The sequence below is a fragment of the Lissotriton helveticus genome, chromosome 8 (genome assembly GCF_964261635.1).
Source record: "Lissotriton helveticus chromosome 8, aLisHel1.1, whole genome shotgun sequence".
NCBI lineage: Eukaryota > Metazoa > Chordata > Amphibia > Caudata > Salamandridae > Lissotriton > Lissotriton helveticus.
In genome coordinates this window covers 150,874,698-150,893,074 of record NC_136069.1, presented here as the reverse complement: position 1 = coordinate 150,893,074, position 18,377 = coordinate 150,874,698, and the positions used below count along the sequence as shown (strand labels likewise).

At 45.3% G+C, this 18,377-nt stretch overlaps 1 protein-coding gene across 4 annotated transcripts in view; it reads left to right on the top strand.

Annotated features, from left to right (window-relative positions):
* Positions 1 to 18,377, top strand: part of BCL9 (BCL9 transcription coactivator) — a 904,233-nt gene that overhangs the window by 338,490 nt on the left and 547,366 nt on the right. Inside the window, exon 1 of one of the 4 annotated variants that reach the window (XM_078656777.1) lies at positions 1,364 to 1,649. The exons of 2 other annotated variants lie outside the window; for them this stretch is intronic. The gene's annotated coding sequence lies outside the window, so the exon portion shown is untranslated. Of the gene's footprint in view, positions 1 to 1,363; positions 1,650 to 2,095; positions 2,807 to 18,377 lie in introns of those variants that run through there. One more of the 4 variants, XM_078656779.1, reaches the window with a different exon arrangement.

Sequence of the window (18,377 nt, the reverse complement as noted above, 5' to 3'; positions counted from 1 at the left end):
CATGTTTTCAGATTAATGTATTATTTTATTGTATGTGGTTACTTAGCACCTATAGATATTAAACTGTGGTTCAATAAATGTGGAATTGTATTAGTTGCAATTCAATTTTTTCACCGACTAGAAAATAAATAGGGAAAAAACACCAATAAGATGAGAGAGAAATAAACTAGGCAAAAAGTATGATGATGTTGAAGGAACGCTTCTATGCGTAAGAGGCCGAAGCTAGGTTTCAAGAGTGCAGGTCCCCCACTCGTCAAGAGGCCCCACATTCAGGCTCCTTCTTATGTAGATCTAAAAAAGCTGTTTACAAACCTGTCACTTTTTCAATGATGTTTGCCGAAGGCCGCGAAAACTCTCAATGGTTCGCGGCGGTAGCGGGAGAGGCCCCAGGGTGGAAATTTTGCAACAGTTGCTACTTTTAAAAGTGGTTACCAAATAGCTCTATGGCATAACTGTATAGTGTCTCTATGAACTCACACAGGGGGGAGCATCTTCGTTGTGTGGGCATCAAACCATTTTGCCTCACTCGTGCTTTCAAAGTTCTGCTGCATTGTTTTAAGGAGTATTTGTAGGTTCGAAGGATATGCATCTTCCAAGATGCTTCAGCACCAGCACAGAAAACAGACAATTTAAGGTGTGCACTATTTCATAGCTCAATGTATGCTCTGTGAAAAAAAAGGCTGGCAGTTTCTAGAACAGTTCGGACATCCATTGCTCGTGAGTTGCCACCCATTATATTTTAAGAAAAAAATACCCGCGTTTGTGGATGTTTACTTATTTTTTACTTAGGAATGTCATTTTAATTTTTTGGGGATACTATATGGGCCCTCGCGTCTTTAATATACTGCCAAGAAAGAAAGCAAGGTTTTGAAATTGCGGAGATCGAAATATAACCTGCTAATCGTGAAAACGTCGTAAAGGTTTCATAGTCATATGCGTTCTGTGAGAGTAACATACCGCTCTGGTTGGAGAGAAATATAATCTCAGTAACATGCTGCTTGCAAGGAGTGATTTTATTCGTTAGGAGGGGCGGTAGTTTGGGCAGGCCTGCGTTCCTTTACAAAAGCGATGTTAACAGCAATGCCTGGGCCCAGCTCTAGAAACAGGTAATCCGAGCCACTGCCAAACACGCCGAGACACTGTCTCTTTAAGAGCGGAACAGGCTGAGAGTGGAGCCGAAAGGGGAGGTACCATGTCTGGGTTGGTGGGGGGGGGATAGGTAGCCGCTGCCCCCATCGTTAAGGGGAGGTGGGAAAGATGACACTTCCACGGGGAGCCTTCCCCCGCCGTCAGAGGCAGGGAGGGTTTTCCCAGGCAGATATTCACCGATACTGACGCCCACGGACACAACGCGTACAGTAGGTGGGCGTAGCTCCTTTAAGAGAAAGGGGCGGATGTTCTTCGATGCTAAAGCAGGCCGAAGGGAGAACGAGAAGGAAAAGGGGAGGTACCATTCGTAGAGCCGGAAAGGGGGAGGACCGATAGGACAATGGAGCTTCTGTGTGGCTGCGGGAGATTAAAGCCACCGCCGGGAGACGCCGACTCGCGCTGCCGGGTGTGAGGTCGGGTTGGAGTGGAGAGAGGGCCGGTTCGGCCGGTCCCGAATCGGACTCCCCTCTCCGCATTTGTCTTTCGAGGGTCCCGAGGCGGTAAGTGGCGGTTGGTGTCGCGCGCAGGCAGTTGGTTGGTGGGATTGCGCTTGGGCTCTGTCCTCGCGCCGGTTGCTTTTCTCGCTCTCAGTGACGCTCGGCGAGAGCGTGTCAGGGAGAGGGGGGAAGGGGACCGGCATAGGAGGGGGCCTACGCCATCAGGGGCAACATGGGTGGGGACTGGTGGCGCCAACTGGGGAGGGCCATTAGCCTTCAACGGCCCCCGCGGCCCAAGAAAGTTTTGGCCTCAGCGCTGCTGGAATCTGGCGAGTTGAGTCCTGGGAAGCTCTGTCCGCGTGAGAATCCCGGTGGATGTGAGGGGACTCCGGGACAAGGGCTGATGAGCTTGGGGATCCTGTCAGGGTTCGAGGGGGTGATCACAACCATGGGATGCAGGGTTGCGATTAGTTGGGTGTGGGGGGAGACATTGCTATGGGACTGGGGCATTTGGTAGGGTATTGTGGGTAAGTTTGAGTCAAGGATCTGATAAATGAGATTTGTGGAGTTGGTGCTCCTTGCTGTTGGATGGGGATACTCGGAACCTCTCATCTGTTTCTCCCATGTAGACTCAGTGGTTTAGGAGTTTTTCCCTGAAGGGATGACTTTTACCCAAAGTGTCGTTGAGGAGACACAGGATAACTGCCCCCTGCAAGGGAGTTCTTGGTGCGTTCTTGTTAGTAGTGTTGGTAATTATGGCCTTTTGTGGCTGCTCTGATGTGGGGGTTATTATCTTCTTATTTCCTATTTGGGGCATGGTGATAACTCTTGGGTTTTCCGGAGGGGTAGAGGACGCGGTGAACGCAGTGTTTTTTTTCTTTTTAAATCCCAGATAGTCCTTGTTTACTAGCTATTTTGGACAGGGTATAGGATACAGTTCATGCTGTCATTTGTAACTGTGCATGTCCATTGAGGTGACTGTTGTGCAACGGTTGGCACAATTTTTGCAAGTTTTATACAGTGTCTGCTTGTGTAGCTCATACATCGAGGGGTGAATAAGGTACTTGGGTTACATTTTTTTCCAAAAGCACTGCCTGGTTTTAAAATTATTTCTTTATATATTCAGATAAATCCCAAAACAGTTAGAACATGGCCGCTTTCTAAATCAGTGCCTTGCTTTAGATGGGTGTACTAGACTCGACAAAGATCAAACAAGTGGGGTAAGAATGGAAAATAAAGTATTGAAAAATTTGTTAGGTGAGATTTCAGGAAACGTTTAAATAATATGGATTTGAGCTATTACTATTGAGCTTTATTTATTCAATTAAAATCGTTACCATATAGTATAATTTCAATATAATATAAAAAGGAAACTCAGTTTGAACTAACTTATAATGCTGATAGGTTGCTATATATTTTGGAACCAAAAACGATTGCTCTGAAAATGAATGATTGTCTTGCTTCTGACAGTAAAGGAACCCACATAGCTGGTCCGTTTCTGTTAGAGATATTGGGGGAGCATTCAGTTGTGCCTTTACTGACTAAACCTAGAACATCAACGGTTCGGTGGGTCTCATTAAAGTACCAAAACAAGGCTATTCACTCCATGAACACCTGTAATTCAAGTACTTGTTTAGAAAACATAAAGAACAATATCGCCCTTCTGGTACAAGCAATGTCCGTTGTGTATGTGTTTTCTTCTAATCTTTAGATAGTTTGTAAATTACATTGGTGCAGTGCTGATAGCTGCAGTGATGTGAACAGTAAAACATACATATATATGACGATATCCCCAAATTTATAAATGTACTCAATCAATAGATTCTTTATTTGGTTACATAAAAAACAAAAGTACATCACATGCATAAAACCAAAGATAAAGTGCATTTCATCATAAATGCATATCTTTAACATTTAAATACTCTTAAATGTTTCAATTTAAAAGGCATTTGCATAATTTCAGCTGCTTAAACGTTTTTTCTACTTCTGAGGGCACCCACCAAAAAGCTTGCCACATTAAAGCAAATATTGGGGGGCTGGCTTTACTTGCCAAAATCCCTTCCCTCTGAGCAACCGTGAAATATAACATTGTCTTAGGGTTTGTTAATGATCACATAAAACTATAAAGTGCACTGTATCTTGGACTGATAAGTTATCAAATGAGCATGACCCCTTGGTCTTCCACCTTATGCTGCCCGTGGGATTCTGCTAAAAGCCAGAGGAAATATTTCAGTCTAAAACTGGGTAAAAGAAAGCAGTGATGGTGATACAACCGTGATTAAGAAGGGTTCCATAAGAACATCTGTTTTTAGGAGTATATGGGCCCTGACTGTGGGTTTTAAAAATTACTTCTGCCTGCTTAAACTTTTCTCGTCCTAAATAGCTTTTTAATCAATGACCGATCTTTTTTGGTGATCGCTGATTTCACTGTTTTTAAATGTTGGGAAGATGGGATAAAAAGATCTTATGATCAGCAGAGATTTTGAAGCATAGCTGGGTATTGTCTCTTCTGTGATAATATTTAACTCCTATCTTTTGGTGAAGTGCCCCAAGTGTTCAGTATTGAAATGTAAAGGTGTCACTATTGAGCACTAGGATATAGTAGATATCACAGGGGTCTGTTTGGATAGAAACTCGCCAATTGTAACTCTTATCTGTATGGTTGGCTGGCATTTTGCACATCATTGCTTTGGTACATGGCATGGTAAGCACTGTACTTATTAGTGTGGCAATGGACCATGTATGTCCTCTGTTGCTACAAAGCAGTGGACAAAGTGGTGGATGCAGAGTCACTATTGAACAGCAGTATACACAGTATCTTGTCTAAGTTATGCCGTTTTTCAATTTCTTTTACCCTGTGATGGAGCAAGCATGGTAACCTGTCTTTGTCATAAGCAAGATATAATTGTATCCCGTGTCTTGGTGGCATGCTCTCCATTTCTCACCATGAACTTGTGGTAGTGTCGTAGGATGAATGCCACACATTTTTTTCCCCTGCAGGTACAATATTGTAGGTGTTCCTGATGCCACAAATGATTGCTTTACAGCAGTGGGTTATTTGTGCACTCTGGTTAGTTTAATCATCACTAGTAATCCCCTTATGTTGATCATTTCACAACATTGTGGGTAAAAGTATAACTTATTTTTCCGATTTAGAAGTTTCATTAGATGCATATTACTGTATGACTATTTGTGTGCTTCAAAAGTGTAACTACTGATGTGCTTGTTGTTAACCTGTGTATGTAGGAGTGGTCGTGGAGGAACAGTCCAGATGCATGCTCTCTTTTCTCCTATTGACTGGAGCGTGGGAAAATGGGTGTTGCCACAATTTGCTGTATCAAGTCTAACTTTTAGATTGAAGTGGTGATTGGTACCAATGGATTTACAGGGTCTTGACAGTAGAGTATCTAAGATGGGGAAGTTGCCCTTGTTGGATACTAGTTGAAGTATGTTTTCACGTTTCCAGTTTAAATTCCCCATTTGCACCCACAGACATTTAGACTTGAATACCAATGTTCAAGTCCATATTCTGCCTGTTGTTGGCAGTCATCTGTTCATGGTGGTTTTTTCTGATAACTGAGATTATGTAATTTATGCTGGCATTTGCTAGAAGCAAAATATCTTTTTCGACCTCTGAAGATTTGACTTTGACACCAACGTGTTCCTCTTTTCCTTCAAATTGGCTATGGAACTCATTTGTGGGCTTACCCACTGGGTATCACGTGTTGCATTTTGACCGTTGTGGATGTTTTTAAGTCTTACTAGGGAGTGGATTGACTGAGGCAGCGGTTTCCAACCTGTAGTTTGCGGAGCCCCAGGGGTCCGCAGGCGCAAGCACCTGATTTGCGCTCGCATGGCTGTGCTGGTATATTCAATACAAATTTGGTGGCAAGGTTGCTTACTCGATGATCCCACCGCCACCTTCAAAATAGACCCACCCACGCATTGCAAGCGGCGGACGTAAATAAAAGGCGAAGGGCGTGCAGACATTCGACTAATATGCTGCTGTCGTCATTCATGTGTGTCATGCTAAGTAGACCAACTGTCTCCACCGAATCCATTACCCAATTGGATTCAGGTTTGTCCGATAGTGTGAGTACTCAAGCTTAGTGCGAAGGGGACAGGTTTGCCTAATAAATCCACCATGGAGTCCTTCAGACCCGTCAAGGTGCATGTAGACTGCCCTCCTCCTAAGTACACTGTACTTTTGTCAAATACATGTATGCGGCGAGAACTGATTTGTTTTGGATCCCTGCCTATATGACCTCATTCAATGTTTTTGATTGTGTTGTTGGAATCACAACCTTATTGACACAGCAGATCCCCTTTGGACATCATGTCTGCTCATGCCCATAAGTATCTTTAAAAACATTTTTTTGCTAAACAATGTAATTGATTTTTAGATATGGTAACAAAAACCAGCCATACAGCACAATACAATAGTATTGACAATTCCCACTCGATTGAATGATTAACCTCGTTCCGCATTACCCCGTACGGTCTTACATGGTACAGACATTTAGTGGGCTACATAAATTTAAGCCACAGTACCCAACCTCTTGCCCCACAACCTGCAGTATTTCCTTGGGCACACCCGCGCTTCATACATGTTTTTTTCTTGTGTTGCACACCAGTCTACCCCCTCCCGCCATTTCTTGAGGCTAGACGAAGTAGGGCATTTCCAGTTGCTGCCTATGTCCTGCTTCCGTGTTTAAAAACAGTTTCTCGTTTCTGGTTCCATCCAGCCCATCTGTGATCCCCAGGAGCATGTGCCGTGGATCATAGGCAACCTCCCCTCATTGAGTTCCTCTTAAATGCCCCCTCACCCCCGTATCTTGTCAGTTGGGGCCATGCCCAGACCATGTGGAAGAGATCCGCCTAGTCTTGGCCGCAGAGTATACAGGAGGCGGATGGGTAAAGACCTGCCCTATGAAGACGCGCAGGGGTTAAGTAGGCGGCATTCAAGTAGTACAGTTGAATCAAGCGTAGTCTCGCTGATGCAGTAACCAACTTAGGTGCCATTAGTGCATCCCTCCAATCCTCCTCCTCAAGTGGAACCACCCATTCGTCCCATTGGCGTTTAAGCCTGTCTAGTGTGGTTGGGGTGTGGTTGGTTAACATACTGTAAATACGGGAGATGCCCCCCTCCCCAGCATAATCTGCCCCTCTGGTGGGTTACATTCTGGTAACGTTGTGCCGTCTGATATGTGAGAGTGGAGAGCGTGACGTAGCGGTAGGTATTTGTATAATTGTGACGGGTGTAGGGAATACCTGGCTTGTAAATCTTGAAAGGAACGTATGTGGCCGCTGGGCACATGTCTCCGAGCAGAGAGATCCCTATAAGGTCTCGAGCAAAATTCCTTCAGCCCACTAACCTCCTTAAGCCATGAACCATGCCAGAGAGGCGTGAGGAGGCGGGTCGCCAAGTCATACAAATAAAAATTGGTCATCCTCATGCCCCCATCGAAGGGCGGGATCCAGCAGTGGGATTTGGTGGCTGTGCTGTCTAGCTCCCGAAACCAAGTCCTCGGGAAACAGAAGAGGTTGTATTGAAGACGTAGAGGAATATTGGGAGAATAATCATTTTAAACAGGGCGACCCTCCCCAGGGGTTTTAGGGGGATCGTTTGCCATTTGCAGAGGTCTGACTTTTTTCACTAGTAGAGTTATGTTGAGGGACCAGGAGAGGTCGGGGAGTAGGGCGTCCTAGATCTCTAAGTATTTGAATGATTGTCGCCTGAGGGGTATTGTGTTTAGCCAATCCAAGCAATCCCTCGCTAAGTGTAGGGGGCCAAGACTGACTTACTGGGGTTAAGTCGGAGGCCTGTTCAAAGGAGTGTAGTATCCGGAGACAGTGAGGACTGGATAGGGCTACATCCGCAAGGAAAATGAAGACATCCTCTGCGTACAGGGCAATTTTGTCCGCTTCCGAGTTGGGCCACTTCCATCCCTGGATGTGGTCCTCCGACCGAATCAGTCTCGCCAAGGGCTCCATCACCAAGGCGAAGAGGAGGGGTGAGAGGGGGCTTCCTGCCTCGTTCCTCTACAAATGGGGAATGTCTCTTGTAGTACCCAGTTTACTAGCACCCATGCTTGATGTCAGGCATAGAAAACCTTCACCAGTTTGCGAAAGTGTGGCACGAACCCCATCTCCACCAGTAAATCTTCCAGGTAGTGCCAGTCCACAGAATCAAAGACCTTCTCGAAATAGACGAGAAGAAGTGTGGAATAAGGAGTGAGCAAATGGCTATGTGCCAGGCCCAGATGGAGACGACGGATGCAGTGTCTTGTCCCCCGCATGGGCACAAACCCGCATTGGTCAGGATGGACCAGTTTGGTGGGGTGGGGCTTCATCCGCTGGGCAAGAATTGTAGCAAATAATTTAACCTCAGTATTTGTAAGAGAAATTGGGCGGTAGTCTGCACACCGGTGTGACTGGAGTTGTGTTTTAGGGAGAACAACAATAGTGGCCAAGTATGTCTCTGGTGAGAAGGAGCCTTTCTCCAGAGCCTCCTCAAAGAGATCCACAAGGTGTGGGATGAGTCTTCTGGTATGCCGCGTAAAATTCCTGCAGGAGCCCATCCGGACCTGGGGTCTTGCCTGACTAGGTATGTGTTATCGCTTCATTAATTTCCTCACGGGTGATGGGGAGATCCAAGTCAGCTCACTTGACAGTGCGAAGGCGAGGGAGGTTGACATGGCCTGTGCAAAGCAAGTCAGCAAGGGAAGTTTCAGGGCTCTGCGCAGAGTAAAGCTTGTGATAGTAGGAGGCAAAGGCTCGGGCCATTGCCAAAGGGGATCGGTGTGCTAGACCATCCAGGTTCACAATCTCCGGAATAATGCGGTCGGCCCATGGGTATCTAGCTAGTCTATGGAGGATCTTCCCATTTTTGTCGCCCCATTTGTACACCCGGGCTATAGAAGATCTCCAGGGGAGCTTAGCGGTCAGATGGAGAGCTGTATGAATTCAGCCAGGAGGTGTGTGAGTTGCCTCTCTTGGGCGGCATCCCCAATACTGAGAAGTACTGGTGAGTGGTCGGAAATACCCCTGGGAAGTATACAGATATCCTGAATCGTTTGGCAGTTGGTGGAGGGGACAAATATTGCGTTGATACACACCGGAGTGTGGTGTGCTGCTGATGTGTGGGTAAACTGGCTGCTTTGAGGGTGCCAGATTCTCCAGGCGTCACACAGGCCTAGAGAATCAGCCCAGTTCGTTAGTTGTTTGGCGTGGGTAATTCTGGAGGTGTATGGTGAGCCTGTGGCATCAAGGTGGGGGTTAGGGACCGCATTAAAGTTGCCCAGACTATTGTGGCACTCCGAGGCAGAGAAGTGAGGAGGTCGGTGGAGCGTTCCAAAGCCGTTGAGAGCATCGATGGGGGTGAATAGATGGAAACAAGGTTGAAGGGGTTCCCACCCAGCATTCCGTACAGAGCCACATATCCTCCCTCGGGGTCATGGGTGTCCTGTGGGCACACAAAGGGGAGATTACACCCCCCGGGAGCCCCAGGCAAACCCTGAATGCCATTCTCTATGGTACTCGTACCGTGCCAGGAAGGGGCATTGGTTCCCCGCCAGGTGAGTCTCCTGGAGCAGGAATATGTCAACAAATAGGCGCTGGCCCTAGCTCAGGAAGGCTCTTCTTTTGACCCGATCTAGGAGCCCATTAACATTCCAGGACAGTGCGCGGAGGGAGGTACCCAAAACAGTTGTGCGGGTCATATGTGGCCACTGGTGGGAGCAAAGGCTCACTGCACCTTGGCTAGCAATGGCCGCGTGTGTGGTCTGGCGCAGACCAGCTATTATAACTGTTTTGCAGGTGGTACGTGGGACCATCATAATGTGTGTTAAAAAGGCTGGTGCTGCAACACATCAAACGAACATCAATAATGAGACAACAATCCCAACCCCTCCCTCCCCCCACCCCCACACACTACGAGAACAGAAGCATATGTCGTCCCAACTGCGTCAAAACAGTAACCAAACTAAAACGCTCTGGTTGGGTTGCATGGAGGACCCCTCCTTATAGACTGATGTTCAGTATCTCGGCAGAGAAACAAATGGATTGGAGCAACAACTCTGTTGGGGCGCCTTTGCTGCAGGGTCGGTGAAGCCATGTCCCCGGATGGGGCTCTGAAAAGCCCAAGCTCTTTTAAATTTTTTTTTTTATTTATTTAGAGTTTACTTGAAGGAACGGCTGTCTTTTTGTGTTCATATTATACTTACCCCACTTGCAGTGGATATTTGGTATTCCCCTTTTTGGTTGAGATCTATTTTAGAAGGGGCAGGCGTGGAGTTTTTGGGCCGCCTCCTCTTTTCAACCGTTTGATCATGTTTTCTTTGATGGTTTGTGCTTCAGAGTTTATCTTGTGTTGGTGTCACCAAGTTTGCATAATTAACTCACCGTGAAGTCCACCCGACAAGGCACATGTACACTACTCTCGTCTTAGGTACATTGTACGTAAGGCCACGTCACTTGGCTAGTGCGCTTAAAACATGAAGGCACTTCTAAAGTGTACTTCGGGTGTTTGCTGTGCACACACCCAAGTTTGTATGTATTTGATTAACTTTGTTTCTATTATTAAGGCATCTGAATTAAACTCCCAGCACTTCAAAAGTGCATCCACAGCTAAGCGTTGTATGCAGGCGTGCAACACCCATTGGGCTCACGGGGCTTCAGCTAACCCCCCCACCTGAAGCGATCTTCCAGCACTTAAAATGTACATGCCCATAAACTAGCTCTTGGACTCGGAGTGTACAGGCCAAAATGAAGTGGCCTCTTAGTATTTAAAATACACACAATGGGCATAAAAAGTACAGGCATGTCACACACACAGTGGAGAAGTGTGGCTCAATGATTAGAGCGGCAGACCCTGATGCAGAGGTCTAGCCCGGGACCAGGGTTCAATTCCCGCCTCGGCGGGTCTTGGGCTCAATTTTCTCGGACCTGATAATTCTCGCCTCGGTGCCAATTCTAATCATGGGTCCCACTCTGCAACTCTGGGCAATAGCTTGCTTAATCTCCACAACGGCCCAACAACGCTAGAATGCCTGGCTTCACCTTGGGGGATCCCAGGAGTGGGCACTTCACAGGGAAAAGCCAGGAAGGGTTCCACAGCGGTATGCTTACAAGTGCCGAGATACCCCCACTGGGGTCGATTCGTGCGCTATACAAGTACACTACATTTACATTTACACACACCCTTTTTCAGCGTAAGCTGATATACAGGTACGTACGTCTGTCACGACCTCTTGACGCTGTAAACTCCCTGACCTGTCTAAACTGCCCTTTGTCTATGCTGGTATTGCCCACCTCATTCTTTGCCCATCACTGTAGTGGTCAGGCCTTGGGTAGCATTGGCATTAAGAACCCATGTTAGTTTTCCCTGGTACATGTGTGCCATTTACATAGCAGATCTAAAAAATTATGGTCACAGGGATGTAATCTGAGGAAATGCACCTTTTTAATTGCAGTTTTAAAAATTGGCTTGAGTTGTTTGGACGTTCTTAGTTTTTGGCTCAGTGGTGGCGAAGAAGCACAGGTCTGTGATTTTAAATGTATTTATATTTTCTGTGGCACTATAGTAGTGCTCTTTGTGGCTATGCAGCTATCAGTTGTGCACAGTAGCAGTGATCCGTGCAGCCCTGGGTAACCAATGTGCAATGTAGCAGTGCACTTTGTGTCCCTGCTGATAGCCTGTTTTCACTGTAGAAGTGCTCTGGTTAGCTATTTATCTCTAACCAATGTTCACTGTAACAGTGATATGTAGGGGCCACACGGGTATCCAATGCACGATGTAGTAGTAGTGGCTTCTGTGGCTAATAGCCAATATGCGACATAGTGGTGCTGTGAGTGTCCAGGCGTAGCAGTGCGTTGTGTGGGCATGACGCAATGTAGTGTTGCTCAGTGTTTATTATACGTTGGTAACAAATGAGAAGTTGAGCAGGGGTCTGTGTGTCTCTGCAATGTAGGAGTGAACCGTGTGGCAAGCAGCACCATAGGTGCTTTTATTGCTTCTGATGTTTGAAACTTAGTTCCTACACATTGCTTGGTGGTCCCTTGCTTCCAGTAGTGATTCAGAAGGGGATCCTGAGGGGTCAAAAGATTGGGAACCACTGGACTAAGGTATCCTGCCTGCTGCTGTCTGGCAAGTTAATGAAGGAATTATTGGTGACCTTTTTAGATATTACATTTGAGGAGCTGCTTTGCCTCCTTTTCTTATCTAGTCTAAAGTGTACAGTTGATCTCGCCTAAGGCGTGAAGTTGACCTCCAGCATTTTAACCTATATGGGAATACTTATTTAGTATCCATCGTCAACTTGCTCTCTAAAGTGCTCTGTTGTCAAAGGGACCATGAATGCACTATGTGGGAAAAAATCTAATTGTTTGTTTCTATGCAGACCACAGTGTAGATGTAGCATGCTTGCTGTGGGACCTCTTAGCACTTTTTATTGGCCCTGGTTTTTGTCAGGAATGTATAATGCCCTTTTAGTAGATACTGCTTTAGCTAGCTCTACAAGCAACACAAAAAGATAATGGACGGAATGTTGAACATTGTCAAACATTCATCCCACAATCATAGATCCGGGTTAAATCCACAATTTTTTTTGCTCACCATTCCACCCCTATTTGGACCCAGTCATATGCAGATCCGATTTGACCTCGTTTCCCATGAGAATTGCCTAGCCTGAACTGCCAGGCCAGGTCCCCACTGGATCGGAGAACAAGCATCCTGAGACCAGTTCCGAGTATCGCCACTCATCAACCAGGCTAGCTTGGATCCCGTGGTATAGTGAGCACGAGACCCATGTCTAGGCAACCCTTCCCATTTAGGGCGACTGTAGCAAACAGAAAGGTGATGGACAGAATGCTGAGCATTGACAAACAATGAATGTGTCCTCCTATGACAGATCTTTTGACAGGTGGGGCGTTAAAGGAGTTTTGATTAACTATTGTAAATTGATGTTCAGTACCAGGTGCTGTTTGAATGGACAAGCAGTGGAAGTGGTCGTTTTGTATCTTGCCATCACACCTCTCTTGGCATTCAGCTGGTGAATTTTCCACTTCAGGCTTATTAGATTGGAGGAGAAAAAGTATAACACTTATGGTTTCCTGATTTATAGAGACCAGTGGTGTTCTTGAAATGAAGATGGTTGTGGCTGAATACCCCCATCTCTCAGATGAATTTTAGCTTTGGCTATTGATGAAGAGGTCCACTTGATGAATATTTTCCAACGCAAAATGATAAAGGAAGTTTACATGGTTAAGCCCACTTAACTTGCAGGATAGAGCCTATTTCAAGCTGGTGTTTCCCCCCCCCCAAAGTTTCATGAACATCGAAGCAGTGACGGCAGACATGCAAAACTTTATGCCTGCAGTGGTGCAGACATAGCATTAGTCTCTGAAGGCTTAATTATTTACCATTAGTATTTGTTTTACACCTGCCTTTCTGCTGCCTCGGAGTCCAAGAACAGGGAAGAAAGCAGAGCAGTTAGTTTAAGATGAACAGTGGTCTAGCCCATATAGCTAGTGCAGATGGATTCTAGGTCCTTTTCTGTACCTTCTGAAGTCAGCAGCAAGAGACAGATCATTCCAGAGTGCATTGACTGTGGAGGAAAACTCTTGCCAGAAGCTTACCAACAGTGCTATCAGTAATAGGCGGTCAATTTTAGTTTACTGGGCAGCTAGTGCAGTTATAGTAGATTTGAAAAGTTAACTCGCATAAATATAGAAAGCATTATCTAAAATACACACTTTTTTTGTAAACTTTTTAGCATTGCACTCTTCCTCCAGTGTCAACAGTTTAGTTTGTTTGCACAGCATTCGCATATAGCACCTTTTCTCATCTATTACATGTGCATAACATACACTATGGTGTGATGGTGTGCAGTCTGATGTGAGTTGTTCAGAACACTCATATGTTCTTTGAACAATACACACAATTTGTTGGCTTCATCCTTTACATGAGAGAAGCCAGTTGGAGACATTAAATCTACTGATAAATACTGTTGCGTTCAGGCCTAGTGAAAGATGGGCAGTGTAATACAATAGACTTTGATATATCTAAGTTTTCGCTAGGAAGGCTAATACAATACGTTATTGCAGTCTATGTGCAGGACGATAAAGTTAAGTGCAGCATAAAAAAATTGGGGTACAGACTAGGTACTTAAGGTGAACTCTGACTAGTTGCCCACTTTCATCTGATTTAGAGAAGTTCATTAAATGAAGACTTTGACCTGTTATAGGGTTATGTCTTTAATTCCACAAGTGTTCTGTAGCCAGTTGAAGTGGGTATTGTGATCAGCTGTACCAAGTGATGTGGACAGTTGAGGCGCATCGCAGCTCAAGCTTGGTACCTAGGTCTTTAGAGTTATTCGGATAATTGTTGGGCTGATTTAAATGGACAAATGGGGCCAACACTTGACTAAAAGTCACTGAAGTTGGTGTTTGTTTCCACATGTTTTGACAGTTGTTTTGGTAACATAGTTTGAAGTACCTTCACCACTAATTGAATACTGAAGATTGGCTCTTTATTTTTCTATGACTGCAATTGGTTACTTCAGCAGTACGGCGGTGGAAGGCCTGCTTGAGATACAGTGTAACACCACTAGATGAGAGCAAGATGTTAGCTTGCTTGATAACTTTTGTATTGGTGAGGCTGGTACATTCATGGAATTGATGGATTTGGTGCTGAAGGCTTCAGAGACCCATGCAAAGTTGATGGTAGAAAATTAGGGGTGTTAGTGATGTATGTTTACAATAGGAAGCATTCATGGCTAATGGCGAACTTGCTTGAGAAGTGGACTTCCTGGTCATCGGATATTAGGAGTGAGTTATTGTACAGTGCAAGTTCTGTTTGATTGCTAGATATGGACTAGCTCTTTGTAAAGGGCACCTTTCTGCGACTCGAAAAAAAATACTCTTGCTTGATAAAGGGTTTCTTCTAGCTTTGGTCATAAGTGTGAACCGGTAGATGATGGGCTGTTAGTGGCCTAACGTCTCAAAACAACTTTTAATGGTGGAACTTCTGCATTTGAAAGCCAAGAGAGCATTCATCAGTGATTTTTGAAACAGCTTTGATGGAAAGATATGTGTTACTTTTGCTTAGCCGGGGAGTTTTGTTGAGTCTGTTGGACAGCTGGCACTGTAGATAGCTGAAACAAAGCAAGTTTCGGATTTCAGTCAAAAGGCCAGTTTGTAGTGTAGCATAGATAGACTGGTTGTTTTAATAGTTTTTGAGGCATCAAGCAGACAGGCCAGTGCCATAATGTTTGAAAGAATTTTTTTTAATTGTTGTTAACTATGTCTGATTGGGATGATTGAGTTTGTGTTAGCCAGTGGAGGAGCAGTTCCAGTAAAATGCCTTCCTAGTTCTTCACCTCGTTATCAGTGAGGGCAATCTGTCTATAATTTTCGGGGTTTGAATGGTTGCCTCCCTTGAAGATTGATGAAATGATGGACCCTTTCAAGGATTCTAGGAATGTGGCACCTGATAGGGCATGAGTGACTGAAGTGGCCATTGGCCATGTACCATACCCATTTGGCTGGGCTGGTCTTATAATGGGGATTCCAATCGAGCCAGGAGCACCTGTGATTCTGCCTGTAGTTCTCTAATATTGCACTGTGGCCTCGTTTAAGGTTGCTCCTCCTCTGAGATACTGGGCGGTGAATCTGGTGGGCTGTGCTCATTAGCCGCTCATCGACATCCCCATATGTCTGCTCCATTTGTGGTGTTGTTAAAATGAACATGGATGCCCAGGCTGATTCAGACAGGTTTGATTATGGACATGGCAGCATTTTTTTTTTTTAGGGCGTTGCCTATCAAAAAGTATTTGAATTGTGATAAGTGTCCCACATGAGCTTGGCCCAGAAGTATCCAGAGAATTTGCTCTCGTTGCTCGTTTTTTAGCTCAACAATCGTGTTGAGAGAACCTTTGTACTACTCGCAGGGCTATGTAGACGCCCCTCTTCATTATTTTAATTTCTCTGCTAGTGTATTTGCTCTGACCTTTTTCTGAGTGGTCTGTTGATGGTGGAGCTGTATAGGGCTTGACTTTTGAGGCGTGTTGTTGGGAGAAAGATTTTAAGAACGTTTCCCAATTACTTTTAGGAGCATTCCTGTTGCTGTGAGCAAGTTTGAAATGATTGTACTTTTCCTGTTCCAAAGAGTCTATGTTGGTTGCAGTCCATTTTACCCTTCTTAGGTTGGGCAGATAAGTTGATCCCGGAGGGTCTGCGGTGCACGTGTTTTCGGTCACAGCAAGGGCAAGTTCCAGTTTCTTTGGCAGATGGTCATTCGCGTTCTTTCCTCAGTTTTGAAAAAGCGAATTTGTAGTAGGGGCAGGGAGCCGAATGTATAATCATTCAGGGTGTTGCAGTTGGTGGAATGAAAAGACATGGCAGGCATGTAATCGCATGGTATTGGCTGTTCAGGGTCCTTAAACCCAGGTGTTTCAGTTTGCCGAGCAGGTCAAGGCCCTTTTGATCCCTCCTCCATGACTCTGTGTTTGCCTTCATTGGAATGCCCCATTGGCGCTCTTGCGCCTCGGATATCTGTCTTTGATAAGGAGCCTTGTAAGTGTATTTTGAAGGCACGTGTGGCTATGATCAGTGAGTGCGGGGGGATGCTCCTACTCTGAAGAGGCTATCGCACAGCTCCCAATGGCACGTCATTAAGTGCGACTGACGTGTTAAAACCATGTATTGGCAAAGAGGCAGACAACATACATACTAACGCCTGGATGTTAGGGTATAACCCCCCCACCCCCCGCAGTGGTAAGTGCCATCATGGGGCACTGGCTATAGGTCATGCCGCGGAGGTGGCAAGGACGTATGCGGCGCAACCCATACCCAAAAGCGGAGCACCACTCCTGCAGTGAGAGGTTAAAATGAACAATGCTTGCAATGGTCCTTCACAGGTGAACGCAATAGGACAGTGACGTGCACACCAAGTTAAAAATCCGCTCCGTGTGGGTGCTAGAAATAGTGTTGGGCCCTCGGTCAGGGTGTGTCCTGCTCCGGGATTGTGATGGGCGGGGAAGCAATGCGTCTGCGTCCCCACCAGGTGTCTAGAATTGTGATGTGACTAGTCGCGTCCCCACCATATGCTGGAGAACGCGCTGCCCATGCGTGGGGGCCATCTTGCAGTGGCCTGTTAAGCTCTGGGGAAAAGCGGTAGTATTGGGAGGACCCAATTGGAGTGGGTGCGCTGACTCAAAAGAGCAAAATGAGAATAGTCAGTGGCCCAGAGAAATGAGGTTAAAAATGATGATGATGTTGCCTAACAGGTCAGGTAAGAGGCAACTGAGCCGATAGATGATTGTCTCAGGATGGACCGCGAGGGGTATTAAATATCATACTGCATGGTGGTAATGGGGAGAGAGAGAGAGAGAGATTTGGATGTCACCCAAAGACAAGTAAATTAGGAGGCCCCCTCTGAAGCGTCCTACTTTGAGATACGAAAGTGTGTGTGTGTGTGTGTGTGTGTGTGTGTATATATGTATATGTGTGTGTATATATATATATATATATATATATATATATATATATATATATATATATATATAATCATACACACAATCACAACCAAAGGCAACTTCTGTCCAAGAAACCCAAAAGGACACAACGGGGATTAAACAGGAAGATCGCTTTATTGCTAGTTGATGCGGCATTTCGCCATGAGTCTTTATCAGATGCCATCGCAAAAAGGAATAAGGCAGCACCTTGATTTAAACCTTCGTGACTCCTCCCATAACAATGGAGTACAGCTGGCCCCTATTCACAACAAATAGTTTCTATTGCGTAGTCCGATGTCGGAGACTACCAATCTCAGAAGACATCAGGTTGAGAACTGTCTTCCGTGGGGCTCTTTAACCTGTTCGCGCTGTCCGTGCCATTTTTGAGGTAAGTTGTGGTGCCAGATTTATTATCCTTTTATAAAAGCTCGATCTCCCTTGGGTCCCCTAACGCTCTGCCTCAAAGTACTTTCACCAGCAGGGTCACGGTATTTGTGTGTATTTGTGTGTATTTGTGTGTATGTGTGTGTATGTGTGTATTTGTATGTATCTATTTGTGTGTATGTGTGTATTTGTGTGTATGTATTTGTATGTGTGTGTGTGTGTGTATGTATGTATATGTGTGTGTGTGTGTGTATATATGTATATATGTGTGTGTGTGTGTGTGTATGTATGTGTGTGTGTATGTATATATGTGTGTGTGTATGTGTGTGTGTGTATATATACGTCCCAGGATAAAGCCGCAACCAAAAGCAAAAGCCTCAACAGCAGGCGGAGAGAGCGGAGAAAAGCCAACACAAGGCGTCAAACCAAAGTGGAAAAAATCAAACAAAAAATGGAACAAAAAATAACTGGTGGGTCAATAGCCCATGATTGTGGTCTCTCAGTTATAAATCTCACCCCGACGAAACTATCGGATTCTGAATTGCAGATTTTGTCGATGGGCTTATCCTTTTGCCCACCGAGCGACTTCAATTATGCTGGGACACGTATAGATCTTTTTAAATTCACGCGCAAACAGGCAGCATGGGGCCTTGAGAAAAATTGAGAACAAACACTGGGATCTATTAAGATTTTATCCAGTGATTGGAGAACATATGCTAAAGAAACCTGCAATCACATACAGGAAGGCATACTCTTTGCAGGATGCATTAGTAAAATCTAGTCCTGAAGTGATTGCGCCTAACAATTGGCTTGCAGGCAGCAAAGGTTTCAGGAGGTGCTCCAGTTGCAAGGCGTGCTTACATGGAGTCAGCAAGACTGAGTATATTACTCC